Source organism: Miscanthus floridulus, chromosome 19 (genome assembly GCF_019320115.1).
Source record: "Miscanthus floridulus cultivar M001 chromosome 19, ASM1932011v1, whole genome shotgun sequence".
Lineage (NCBI taxonomy): Eukaryota > Viridiplantae > Streptophyta > Magnoliopsida > Poales > Poaceae > Miscanthus > Miscanthus floridulus.
The window spans coordinates 88,255,379-88,269,469 of record NC_089598.1 but is presented as its reverse complement, the minus strand read 5'-3'; the positions used below and the strand labels follow the sequence as shown (position 1 = coordinate 88,269,469).

General features: G+C 42.4%; 1 pseudogene; it reads left to right on the top strand.

Moving 5' to 3' along the window:
* The first annotated feature begins 5,333 nt into the window (after positions 1–5,333).
* LOC136526329 (disease resistance protein RGA5-like) lies at positions 5,334–13,608 on the top strand (annotated as a pseudogene).
* Positions 13,609–14,091: the final 483 nt, after the last annotated feature.

Sequence of the window (14,091 nt, the reverse complement as noted above, 5' to 3'; positions counted from 1 at the left end):
TTTTTCGTTGGGCCAATTTTTTTTTGTATCATCTGAAAAATTTCGATTGAATTCATTTTCCGCCCTAAAATTGCACAAGTCTGCCTTACAATGACCCTCCATATTGCATAGACCCACAGAAACTATAAAATTCTCCTACAATTGACGTAACTAGCATAGGCAAGCTCGCTCACCGTTAGTCTATTGTATTATCACTACTCCACATCTATGATATATTGTGTTATTTTTTTGGTGTTATATAAATTTGTGATGTATGGTAGGTTAGAGAGTGTTTCTCGTAAAATGTTGCTATTTTTTTTACAAGAAAACTCATTTGAATTTGACCCAATATTTCTAAAATTCCCGAAATTTCGAATTTATCAACAGGGAGTGATTTTCTTTCAAATATTGTAAACCCTGTGTTCAAGAGCTGCAGGGATCACAGAAGGACGCGGTGAGACAAACCGGAGAATCTGGTGACCTGGCTGGAACAACTACTCTGGAAGTCGGTCATCAAAAACATAAATACATGATCACGCAGATGATGGTTGATCTGGACTCGAATGAGCGCATACAGAACTGAAACGCACTTGGGGTTTGCGTCTATGTAGAGAGCTCTGTAATGTTCGTTCGAGTACCCGTCTTGAGACTATAAGATGTTTTCAGTAGTGGTGGGTTGACTTTTTTTTACTGTAATCTCTGGGAGAAATGGGCATGTAAAATGTTTCACTTGACTTTGTCCTCCTGATTGCAATGCACACGTGCACAAGGCTCTATGCCTCGTGGAAGTGGAAGTAAGGGCTTCCCAACGCTACTGTGTCACGTCGGATAAAGGTCTGGTCTGAAACTTAGTTGAAACTGGCTAAAAAATATTGTTTCGGCTGAATTGTTGTGAGAGAAAAACACTGTTCCGGCAGAAAAAAGAAGCCGAACAAGCTGAATATGGGGTAAGCCAAACAGGACAAAAAAAAAAATAGACGCTTTATATTTGTCACAGTGGTTTGCCCAAAAGCTATATATGTTTGGGAGAGAGAATACGGTCCATGCTAAAAAAAAGAGAGAGAGAAAATAAAAATAAGGTATGATAAAGAAAAAAAGTTTCTTTATAATTTGCGTTGTATAAACAGTAGTCTTAACATTTTGTAGGATATATATGAATCACTTTATTTCTGCCGCACTCCTTCTAAAATTCGGTTCCTATAGCCCTGTCGCTACTAACGTCACTCGATGATGTGACATCTAACAGCTCTGTTGCCGTAGTAGGGCATTGTTTAGATTGTAAGTTTTTTTTACTCTTTTTTTATCACATCAAATTTTTAGACACATGCATATAGTATTAAATGTAGATAAAAAAATAACTAACTACACAGTTTGATTGTAAATTACGAGACGAATTTTTTTATCCTAGTTAGGCCATGATTAAACAATAATTATCAAATACAAACGAAAATACTACAGTGCCAAATATTGATTCCTAATCCAATCTAAACAAGGCCTAGACTAGTAGCTAATCTTTTGCGCCCTTTATTCTCTGAAAAAACTGAAAGCAGCAGCCAAATCAAACGAGATTAATAAGTCACAGTATTTTCTAACTTGGGCCTCGGTTAGATTGAGGTTAAGAATCAATATTTGGCACTGTATCATTTTCGTTTGTATTTGACAATTATTGTCTAATCATGGCCTAACTAGGCTTAAAAGATTCGTCTCGTAATTTACAATCAAACTGTGTAATTAGTTATTTTTTTATCTACATTTAATACTTCATGCATGTGTCCAAAGATTTGATGTGATGGAGAGAGAGTGAAAAAACTTGCAATCTAAACAAAGCTTTGGTTATGATTATTCATTCTTTGTGTGGCTTTTGGCTAGCTATGATTCTGGTCACAAAAATGTCTAGTCATGATTGATTGCCTCTGGAGAGGATTAGAACCTTTTTTTTTTTTTGATAAGTCGACCGGGGGATCCCCCACCTGAATTTGATTAATCCTCTGAAACAGCCTGATGATTTACAAGAGCTTGTTACATGGCATGGTATTACATAGCGTTAGCCAACACAGAGCACCGTTTAGAGGATATATCCGCGTCATCACGCGGCAGCCAGGCAGCCCATAAGTGTGCCTCGGATTTGCACGCGAGAGGATTAGAACCTGTGACAAGAAAGGAATCGTTTGGTTCCTAACCTTGTCTACTCACGCGAAACTGAGTGAGATGAGACAAAGATTAGTGTGGGCTATACCTAATTTCATACACCGGCTATGCCGGGACTCCTGAAACCACTTGGCCGATCAGCTCCATTTCCCGCTGAGGACGCTGCATGTGCGGCTGGCGATGCCACCAGATGCTGCACTCCTTGGCAACAGGTTCTCTGCCTTGGCACTCCACCTGGTAGAGTGGTAGTGGTAGCCCGTCCTCGTACGCCATGGACCAGGACTCGGCTAGTACATGACACAAGAGGCATGCAGGAGACCAAGCTCTAAAAACGAGAGATCGATTGCTTATATGAAAATGCATAGAAAGAGGGGAAATAGAGCAGGAAATGCTGCCTGTACTACGTGATCGATCTCTCATGACATGAGCACGTGGAAGGAATCATGGAAAAGGCCCCAAACTAATCATCAAATGAAGTGGCAAATCTTGAACGCAGAGTCGATCGCAAAGAAAGTAGTAGCAAATCTTGAACACTGAGCCCTGATCCCCACTTCTTCCCCAGTGGATGAGCAAAGCATGCAGTGCTGCAACTAGCAGAGGCTGTGGCATGGCATCATGTAGTGTAGATCTTTTTTTTTTCCTAACCTTTGAGATGAGAAGAATAAAGCACCAAGGTATCTTCAGTTATCCGTCCATGTTCATTGTTAAAGGAGCAGGTCAGCAGTCACCAGTAGGAATTGGATATTAGTGGACACTTCATCTATTTGATTAGCAAAAATGGTAATAATAACGTTGACCCATCATTCGTCAGTATATATGTGCGCTTAAAAAAAAATCTAGACGGAACTGTGGAGTCTGGAGTCTGGAGTCTGGATGGCGAAGGTTTTGTCCGTGCACGGTTGTCGGGTTCCAGAATCTCCAGGTCAGGACTCAGGTACATACGGAGTACATGTACATTGCGTCTGAACCCAACCTATTATGATCACAGGACACAGTCACACAGTGCATTGCATCCACAAGACTACCAGAGAAGTGTTGATAGATGAAACTAGCTAGCTAGCCAGCAGTGAATTTGCATGCAGAACTTGCGCCCGGTTCGTTTGGGCTGGTTTGGCTTATAAGCCATGGTTAAAAGTACTGTTGGCTGGTTTGGTGTGAGAGAAAAATATTGTTCGTTGGCTGATAAGCTATGGCTTATAAGCCAAATACGACAAGCGAACAGGCTGTTGATTTCCCCAAAATTCAAAGGCTGAATCGATGAAACTCTGCATCTCTTCCAGTGGTGTGGGTACGCTAGATCAGTACGGAGGGGGATAGCAGCTTGATCATGAAGAATAGGACTTGTTCCTGAATTTAGCTGATAATAGTCCACCATCAGCAAAAACCAGAAACACTTGAAAGAAATAATAGTCTTCAACCGAACACGAGCACAGTGCAGGAGGTTGTTGCAGTTGCAGGAATCAAGGACGAGTGGAGGACATGCATGGTGTTATGCAGGCAACGAAGATTTGGCAATGATCTTACCACAACAGACTACTTCGACACAGCTGCATCTGCAGGAACTTCAGATGCACAAAAATACTGATATGGATCGAGATGAAACACTGAGATAGATTATATAGACCTATAACTACAATTTGATAGTTCATGAACCGAGATGAGAAGTCGAGAATAGTTTAGAGACCGAGGATGTAATTTCTCTCACTACGTCGAACGGGTCCAGCGTCATTCCCTGGACACCTACCATTCCTTGAAAGTTCTTGGCCTTGTAGTAGCTTTGTGAATCCATCCACGCATGGATCACATGCCTGGTTGTTTTTCCCAGTTTGAAAAATTAAATACAGTAATTTTTTTGTTTGGAACCAGTCGTGTTTGTAAGCCCCTTTCTTTGTTCAAACAAATATTTTGCTTTTTTAGGAGAAAAAAGAAACAAATATTTTGCTAATAAGAAAACAAAGAAATTGCAACACAAAAGCATGACGGACGGCCCAGGAAAAGAAGGCAAGGCCCGTGCAGGTGTGCTCCCACTGCGCCCAATGGGCTGAATAACCCCAGACTGAACTTAAGGCCGTCCGCCGCATCACCACGTGTGCTCTATCAATTCTATATAAAAAAGTGTGCTCTATCTCTCGTCTCTCCCCTCTCTCTCTACCTGCGATGCGACGACTGGTTAGCCTACCGCCGTGCCGCCGCCGCCGCCGCCCGACGCCAGGTGCCGATGCCTTGTCGGTCTCGTCGCGAGCACCCACCAGGTATTCCTACCCCTTCTCTTCCCTTCCCGCTGTGCGGAAGCGAGCACCCAAACCCTAACTGTATCTTTTACTGGGTTCGCCCCCCTTTGTACCGTACCGGGAGTTTAATTAGAAGAAGGCCAGGATATTAAGCGGAACTCGGCCCACTCCAACGCCTCCACGGGCAGATACACGGCTGTCAGCTACGAAAGATGTCTTAGTACACACAAAAAAGAGGCCTCCGAACCTAACCGTGTGACCCTGGGCCCGGGTACGGATGAAAAAAATAAATAAATGTAGTGAAAAGATCTTCTCCGAGAGTGAGATGCACAGTCGTAATAAAAAAATTGAAAAAAGCGCCATTTGAGCGCAATTGTATCTCCCGTGGTGGCGTGCGCTAGACATTAGCGCGCCTAGCTTTTTGCCTTTTCTGTTATTTATATATATACCAAACACAATTTAAATGTGATGTTTTCTCATAATTAGAACAAACCAAATTCAAAATTTGAGAAGCAGTTGCACCTATCACTTTCTCTAATCCCCACAAACCACATAAATGTTGCCTTTTCTGTTATTTATATACCAAACAAAATGTAAATGTGATACTTTCTAATAATTAGAAAAAACCAAATTGCACCTATCACTTTCTCTAATCCCCACGAACCACATAGATGTTGCCTTTTCTGTTATTTATATACCAAACAAAATATAAATGTGATACTTTCTAATAATTAGAACAAACCAAATTGCACCTATTACTTTCTCTAATCCCCACAAACCACATAAATGTTGTCTTTTCTGTTATTTATATACCAAACAAAATGTAAATGTGATACTTTCTAATAATTAGAACAAACCAAATTCAAAATGTGAGAGGCAGTTGCAACTGGCACTTTCTCTAACCCCCACGAACCACATATCTGCGTGATCTGTATTTTCAGCCTGTTCGTTTTCGGCTGGATTGGCTTATAAGCCATGGCTGAAAGTACTGCTGACTGGTTTGGTGTGAGAGAAAAATACTATTCGTTGGCTGATAAGCCAAGGCTTATAAACCAGATACAGGCTGCCGAACAGGCTGTTTACCATTATGTTCCACGGTATATCTGTGCTTACAGATTTATAACGTACATTTAGCTCTCAGGATGTTCATTGATCCTTTTCAAGATCCATTACAATTGGTAACAACGAAAAACATCGCTTTACCAACTGCGCACATATTGTTGCATTGTGTTGCTGATTGTCTTACCTGGAAAGAATTCCAGCTAGCTTTGGTGCTGCGCAGGGGCTGCCAAACTGGTCAGTGGTCACGGAAGTCGGAAGTTGTTCTGCAGTACTGGAAACATTATAGTTACCCTGTTCGGCTGGCTGATTTTTCGGCTGCTGCTGATGTTGATTCGTCGTGAGAAGAAAACACTGTTCTATGGCTGAAAAGTAGCCATCCACTATTCATTCTCTTTTCATCGAGGAAAAACATGATCATATGATTCATTATGTTTTCTGTTTTACCTAGAAGTGTTGGTAATCTTCCAGGGGAAACGGAACTTCAGAGAAGAGTAAATGTGGAAGAACAATATCTTTCACTTCATTTACCTCATATGAATTATACTTTGTATTTAGATCATCTTATTGATGAGAATATGAGATAGATTATGTAACAGTCAGTTTACTACAACATCCGAATTAGTTTGGGTATTATTGTGATTTACTAACTAATTGAAATATTTAAAAGAAACTACATGCTATAAGTTTTGTATGTGGTATGTACTGCTAGGGATTTTTTAGGTTTTATTTAAGATTACTATTGCCGATATCTCTTTTCCAACAATACTAGAAACACAGGCGTGCCGACCTACCATGTTGGTATGGCAGACGGATAGGGAGCTACTTGTGGAGATATGTCATGGGTGCGCAGGAGGCCGGTGTCCTCTCCCATTGGTACAGTGCTGTCCCATAGACACGAGATATATACTGATGCCCTTTTATGTAACTATGTAACCTATTTAATGCTGACTATACATATACATATACATATACATATACATATACATATACATATACATATACATATACATATACATATACATATACATATACATATACATATACATATACATATACATATACATATGAATGCAGGTCACATCAGTAGAAGGAAATCATCTCGAGATCCCATAGACCACCCACTGAAGTTTGATTGGAGGAAGGGGTCCTTACGTTTGAGATACATCTATAGCTGTAAGCTACCCAAAGAAGACGACTGGTAGCTCCAAGCTGCTGTCATTGTGGTGAACTTTATCGATTGAATTACCGTGTCTAGAGTCAGTAGTAGTGATCAGCTGCGGAGTTGGTTTCTGGGAGGGATAAATATGAACTTCTGTTGGTTGAAGAACCTGTAACGATTATGATGTTTCACTGTTAACTGCTGTAAACCCCTCGGGATGCTGGGGATGTTTTGTTCCCTGGAACACTAAGAAAAAACATAATTCATGGGATGATTTCTTGGTCTGTACTCTGTAGGTTGTGCAGGAGCTCTCAGTTTTAATTTACTTTAGAGCTGCTGATCAATCAACCTGCATACTCATATGTAGGAACCAATATATACAGTAGAAGTTAGTTTGTACAGACAGTTGTTTTCATGCAATAGCGTGAATTGCGGATTGTGTTAATAGCAATCCTTTGTGGTATGTAAAGCCTAATGGTTTATAAATAAAGAAAATGGATCCCAATAAGGGAACATGTTTTATGTATATCATTGTCTCGTGCAAACATAAGTTGTGCTCTTGGACTCTGATGTTGCATTTTAGGTAACACCATGCGTGAGTTCTATTCCATGCTAACAGGTGAACTAGAGTTGTATAAGGTGTGACCGTGTGAGCCCTAGAGGTGTGGGTGTGCAAGAGAGGAGAGCTACTCTGTTTTGGCTACCAATGAACTGAGTACATAACTGGTCGGAGGTGGACATGATGTCCGGTTTCTACCCTGAGCCCCAACTCTTGTTCCCCGGGATTCCCCAATTCTTTCCAAATTCCCTCCTGCTATCGTTCTATCCAGTTCGTGATCATGGTTCATAACAGATACCCTTGACCTTATCATTCCCTCGTGTTCTCTAGCAGGTTTAGTAGCGTCCGCCTTGCCCATTGGTAACTGCTCCCCTTCCACAATGTTTGCCATCTCTCCCTCTGCTTCAACTCTCATGGTGGATACAGTAGCTGGGAGAGTTCCTCCTTGGAGGCGTCCTTCTCACACCTCTTCTCCTGCTGAGCTAGGATTTGCGGGTAAAAACCTTCCCTTACGAGCTTGCGACGTTGGCGCCTTTGGTGTCGTTTACTTCGTGAAGGCACCACAAGGCTTCCCTGCTACGTTTCCGCTCCGCTGCTCTGTTTCCTGCCATAGTGCTGCTTTAGGTTGTTTTGTTGGTGGTTGCTCAGCAGCAACGTTTGGGTTGGTTGCCTGAGTTAGTTGTTTTTGCTAGTTGTGGCGTGTTTTAGTTGTGGAGTTTCTAGTTGGGTCGTTTTTTCGACCAAGTTAAATTGCTAGTTGGATCGTCTTGACCAAGTTGGCTCGGTGAAGTTCATCGGAGCATGTAGTAATGTGAAGTTCTTAGTGGTCTGGTTGGAGTGCAAGTTGTATGAGATGAGTAGCGTACTCTCCTTAGTTGTGTTATTTTTGGGCTCGATTTTCACTCAAAAAAAAACTCAGCCTGACACTTGTTTTCTTTTTCATCATCAAATATAAAGCCATGTTTACTTGTCTTATGAGTCGTACTATTTCAGCGAACGAATAATGTTTTTCTCTCACAATAAATCGGCGAACAGTACTTTCAGCCATGACTTTTCAGCAAAGCGAACATAACCTAAATAGTTTCAAAGCGTTTGCCATCCTTTCTAAAAAAAAACCCCTCCTACACAAAAATTTGACAGAGCAATGCTTAAGGAAAATCGTTGAATCCCCATTTCAAAAAAAGGAGCAAATTGCAGCAACGCACTGCATTGCAAATACCCATCAAGAGCACCAGGCTTTGAGCTCTAGAACTTGAATTAAGGCGTTAAATCATGCCCCACAGAAAAAAAGAAGGGAATGACTCAGTTGACGACCACCTCACTCGTATGGAACTCGTACTCGCAGTCCATGTTCCCCATGCCTCACCGCCGGGACTTGAGCACGCACGGGACCGAAATGCTTAGCTGATCTAGGCCCAGATCGAGCCCTCCGCTGGGCAGCTCGGGTCCACCCGGATCAAAGAGGCTTCAAGGTCATGCAGAAGGCAGCGAGTGACGCCGGAGAGGAGCGAGACGCTAGGGATCGGGCGCCGCGCCGGTGGGGTGCGCCGCCGCCGTCGCCCTCAAGCCAAGGAGACACCACCGTCGTCGTCGTGAAATCCTAGCGTTAGACTTGAGCCATCTGAGTCCGGCCCGGCCTGGCCCGGCCCTCAGGCCAGGCCCCCAAGTTCGACGGTTTTTGCCCCTGCCCGCAAAGCTCAGCGGATAGGGCTTAGGCACAGATCCCGTTGTTTAAATTTTTTTTTGTCGGCAAGAGCCTGACCTGAAATACTGATTTTAGCTATTTTACACTATACAAATATACGGGCGACCTATCTAGGTCCGAGCCTTGCTCGAAAAGTTAGGCTCCACTTGCCCAGTGAAACAATTATTGATGGGACTTTTTCAATCTAAAATAGCCGGGCTTTTTTTCAGCTTGGTCTGGACCACAAAATGCTCAGGTCTACCATGCGCGTGGTCGCTCTGTAAGTCGCGGATGACGGAGCCAAATTGCTTAAGCAGGTCCATGGGGAGATAGTTTTCCTTGAGAGCGAGCTCCGTAGCATGAACGCACTCTTGCAGAGGCTCGCGGTCGCGGACATGCAAAATCTTGACCCCCAAATGACGGAGTGGAGGGATCGGGTGCGTGAGCTGGCATACGACATCGAGGATTGCATCGACCTGTTCATGCATCAGCTTAGTTCTGCAGATGGCAAGGCTGGGCTTGGGCAAAAGATTGTATCCCAGCTGCGGAAGATACGAGCATCCCATCAGACAAGTTCCCAGATCCAAGAACTCAAGTCTCGCGTTGTGGTGGAGAGTGAGACAAAAGAGGTACTACTTGTTTCACGACTTCACCTTGAGTTCTAGTCTCTGCGAAAGTAGACCCTCGGTTGCCCGCACTTTATGTTGAGGACAGATTAGTGGGCATTGATGGCCCCAAGGATGAGATCATTGAGCGACTGATGGACAAGAGGAGTAGGGGCAGTGCCTCATCGGAAGATGTCATGACAGTGTCCATTGTGGGTTGTGGAGGTTCAGGCAAGACCACTCTTGCCAACCAAATTTACTGCAAAATCAAGGGGGAGTTTCAGCGTGCAGCTTTTGTGTCGGTGTTTCAGAATCCTAACATAAAGAAGGTTTTTGTGAGCATTCTTTCACAAGTTGGTGCCGATTCTTGCGCGTTAGATGATGAGCAGCAAATTATCAACAACCTAAGGGAATACCTTAGTGACAAGAGGTACCTTGGGTTTCCTTTTTCTTATATCATGCCACCAAGATTATTTAGAAGTTTGTTTCATACTGCAAAAAGACAATTCGCAAAAAATCTATCCCTGCCTCTGTAGTGTGTCAGGCTGGGCCTATTCCCAGCTCCATAAAACAGTGGTATTTAGAAGTTGTTTCGTACATGCAGTGGTATTTAGCAAACATATGTTTGACTTGGTTGTTGTAGAGAGGCAAATCTTCCTCATCATCATTGCAACAAAATGCACATTAAATTGAGTATGCCATTAGAGTACGCAACATAAGAAAGCGATGCTCTCTGCAAAATTCAAATGTAGGCAATGGAAATTGTAATAAGACTTTCCATCTGATCTAGGTTCACAATGAAAACGTATGCAGTATGCAGCCTTTGGTCTTGGTAAGCTAGCTAAAGTTTCTGTATATCCTAGTGCAGGTACAAAATATAGAGATTCTTTTTGTTCCTGATGATGTTATGCCAGGTTACCGATTAGAAAGAGTACAAAGTCAAAGGGTAAGCATATGAATACACTGTAATGCCTGTGGAAGAAAAGATTATTGATTCATGTTTCACACGGCCATTCAACGCCTCCTTTCACATATGTAGCATTATACGAGCGTCTTGTTTTTATTTTTAATCACACAAACGATAACTTTTAAGTTGAACTCATTCAGAGTCTTGCAATGATGATATGCCCATGCAAGTCTATAGATCTCAATAGTAGATATCCCAGTATATCTGTCTCCTTCCCATTGCTGTTTACATTCTTTATAAAATTGTTTATTTATGGGTGCATACTGTTAACATAGTCAAGCGTCGTTACAGGTACATTGTTGTAGTTGATGATCTTTGGGATAAACAAACATGGGAAATTATCAAATGTGCATTGGTCAAGAATCGTTGTGGTAGCAGAATTTTGACAACAACACGTAAATATGATGTAGCTAAATTATGCTGCTCCTGTCTTGGTGATCATGTTTATGAAATGAGTCCACTTAATATTGTTGATTCCAAGACATTGTTCTTCAAAAGAATTTTTGATCCTGAAGATAGGTGCCCAGCACAGCTGGCAGAAGCTTCTGATGAAATATTGAAAAAATGTGGGGGTCTGCCTTTAGCGATTATTTCCATATCTAGCTTATCGGCAAGCAAACCAAAGTCTATAGATCAATGGAACAAGGTGAAAGTTTCCCTAAGTTGCACATTTGAAAAAACTCCAGATATGGAAACCATGAGACAGATAATCTCACTAAGTTACTTTGATCTTCCAAACCATTTGAAAACATGTTTATTATATTTGAGTATATTTCCAGAAGGTTGTGAGATAAGAAGGGAGCGTTTGGTGAGTAGATGGATTGCTGAAGGATTCGTTAGCCAAAAACAAGGACAAAACATATATGAAGTGGGGGATAGTTACTTTAATGAGCTCATCAACAGAAGCTTGATTCAACCTGCAAGCATAAGCCGTAATGGTCAAATAAATGCTTGCCAAGTGGATGACACCATTCACGATTTCATTGTGTCCAAATCAACTGAAGAAAATTTTGCTACACTGATTGGTGCCTCAAAGCTGGTACCCATGCCATGAAGCAAGGTCCGTCGACTATCTCTTCAAAATGGCAACCAAGAAAATATAAAGTTCTTGGTCAAATCTCATGTACGGTCACTAACCGTATTTGTCAATTCTAAAAGAATGCTATCTCTTAGGTTTTGACATTTTACGTGTGTTGGACCTAGAAGGTTGCCATTCATTAAGAAACCGTCATCTTGAAAATCTGGAAAGACTCCACCAGTTACGATATTTGAATATAAGAGGATCATGTATTAACGAGCTCCCAAAGCAAATTGGAGAACTTCAACATTTAGAGACACTAGACATAAGGTCAACTTATGTAGAAGATTTACCACCAGGCATTGTCAGAATGAAGAGTTTGGTTCGTTTGCTTGTTGATTGTCATGTTAAATGGCCAAAAGGAATAAGCAATATGCAGACACTAGAAGAGCTAACAAGTTTCTCAGCTTTATTGTACGACTCAAACTTTTTGCAAGAACTAGGTAAGCTAACAAATTTGAGGGTGCTCCGAGTAATTTGGAATCTTGATGACTTTGGAGGTGATGGAGGAAGCCATAAGGAATCTTTATATTCTTCTCTCAGTAAGCTGGGCACATGTAACCTTCAGTCCCTTTTCATTGATATCAATGGATGTGATGAAGATAATAACTTCTCACTGGATAAGTGGCACCCTGCTCCATTTAGACTAAGACAATTTTACATTGGCCAGTGGTGTCCCATCCCAAAAGTTCCCAATTGGATGGGCTCATTAATCAATATTGAAGAGTTAGTTCTATATGCTGACAAAATTGGTCAAGAGGATGTCCAGATGCTGGGACACATGCCTGTTCTACTATCCCTAACCATATACTCAAATACCGCCTTTGAAGGGAGTATCACAATGCGTGGATTTCAATCTTCAAAGTTTTTCAAGTTTTATGGTAATTCTGTGGGGTTAATTTTTGAACCTGGGTCTATGTTAAAGCTTGAGTGACTTGATGTTATATTCAGCGTGTTTTGGATTAAATCTTCAGACAGTAGTTTTGATTTTGGCATACAACACCTATTCAACCTCAGAAATGTCTACATTCAACTTGAATCTACTGGTTCTACTAGTGGAGAGTTGGAAGCTGCAGAATCAGCTATCAAGAATGCAGTACAATCACTTCGCGTACACCCTAAACTCAACCTGAGGATGTTACAATTGTAACACCCTAGGTGTTTGGCTTCCACAAAAGTGCATTTCATTTCATAAACATATGCATCATCTATCTCATCATGCCATTATCACTGAAGCATACATATGCAACATTCGCAATTCTATTTGTTTCATACTTGATTTGCTTGTGAATGGTAGTAGTGCAACATGTGAATGCAACATGAGTTTCTCATGCCTTGAAACATGGCAACATGGTAGGAATGTGGCAAGTTAAAATTGCAACAAAAGTAATGAAACATGTGAAACATGGAATTGCAACATTTGAGTGAATTGATTGTTTTGTTGCTTTATCACATGTAATCATTAGAAATTGGTATAGCACTTGTGTAAAGTGGTTAATTAGGGTCTAATACACCTTAACTACACTTAGGGTAATTGATGGGACATTGTTCATGTGGATCAAAATGACAAAAATGCCCTCAAGTGGAGGTTTGACTTTTAATGACCCTTAGAGTGACACTGTTTGACTGATTCAAAAGACCAACTTAGAGACCTTGCATGGCTGTGCACCCTTTATCAAAGTTGTAGCTAATTTATCAAGAAACAAAAGTTGTTTTATGATCAACTCATGAAAATGTGTGGAACAGCCTCAAACAGGGCCCACAAGTCATTATTGATGGTGGATTCAACACTGAAAAATGTTTCTAAGTCCTAACTGCATTTTCAGTTGGATCAAGCCAACTTTGGCTTGATGTAACTTCTGATCCATGGCGAATTAGATGATGGTCCTTGAAAATAAATTGTAGATGGATGGTAGACCTACAATTTTCATGTACACTGTTTTTGCAATGGATCAACGGTTTAGCCGTATTAAGACGTTGACGTCGCGCTGTCAGGCGGTTCCTGTTGTCTGAATGTGAGCTACAGTAACTGACATCCATCAGACAACGAACGTCGTGTGTTTTCCACCCGTCGCCGGACTTCTGCTCGCGCTGCCATGCGCCGCGAGCATCCTGGCGCTGCTGGCCGCGACATGAGCACCCCGCGCGCCTGCCCGACCGAGTCGTCAGCTTCATTTGCATTCTTTCGCCTCCACCGCGCGCAGCGCCGAGCCGCAGCTTCTCCATTTTCGACCGAGCGTCGCCGTCGCCTTGCACGCTCGCCACTGCAAAAATGCGTCGGCCATCTTGCTCCTAGCTTCGCCGTGATCTCCTCTCCCTCCTCCACCATTCAGTCGGGTCGTTTGAAGCTTGGTAAGGGCGTAATCGCCATTTCTTCCACCGCCGCCATGGCGGGACCTCACCGGAGTTGGCGCTCCACGCGGCCAACTGCCACCGCGGCCTTCCCATCCCTTCTCTCCCTTGCGCTAGGTCCTGTGAGTGACGCTGAAGCTCGTAGAGTAGGCCACTAGGGCCGTGACGCCGTAGCCTCGTCGGAGCCAGCCAAGCCGTGGCCGTGCACCGCCATGGCCATCACCACCCCCTCTAGCTGTGGTAATAGCCAAAATTGATGGCACCGCT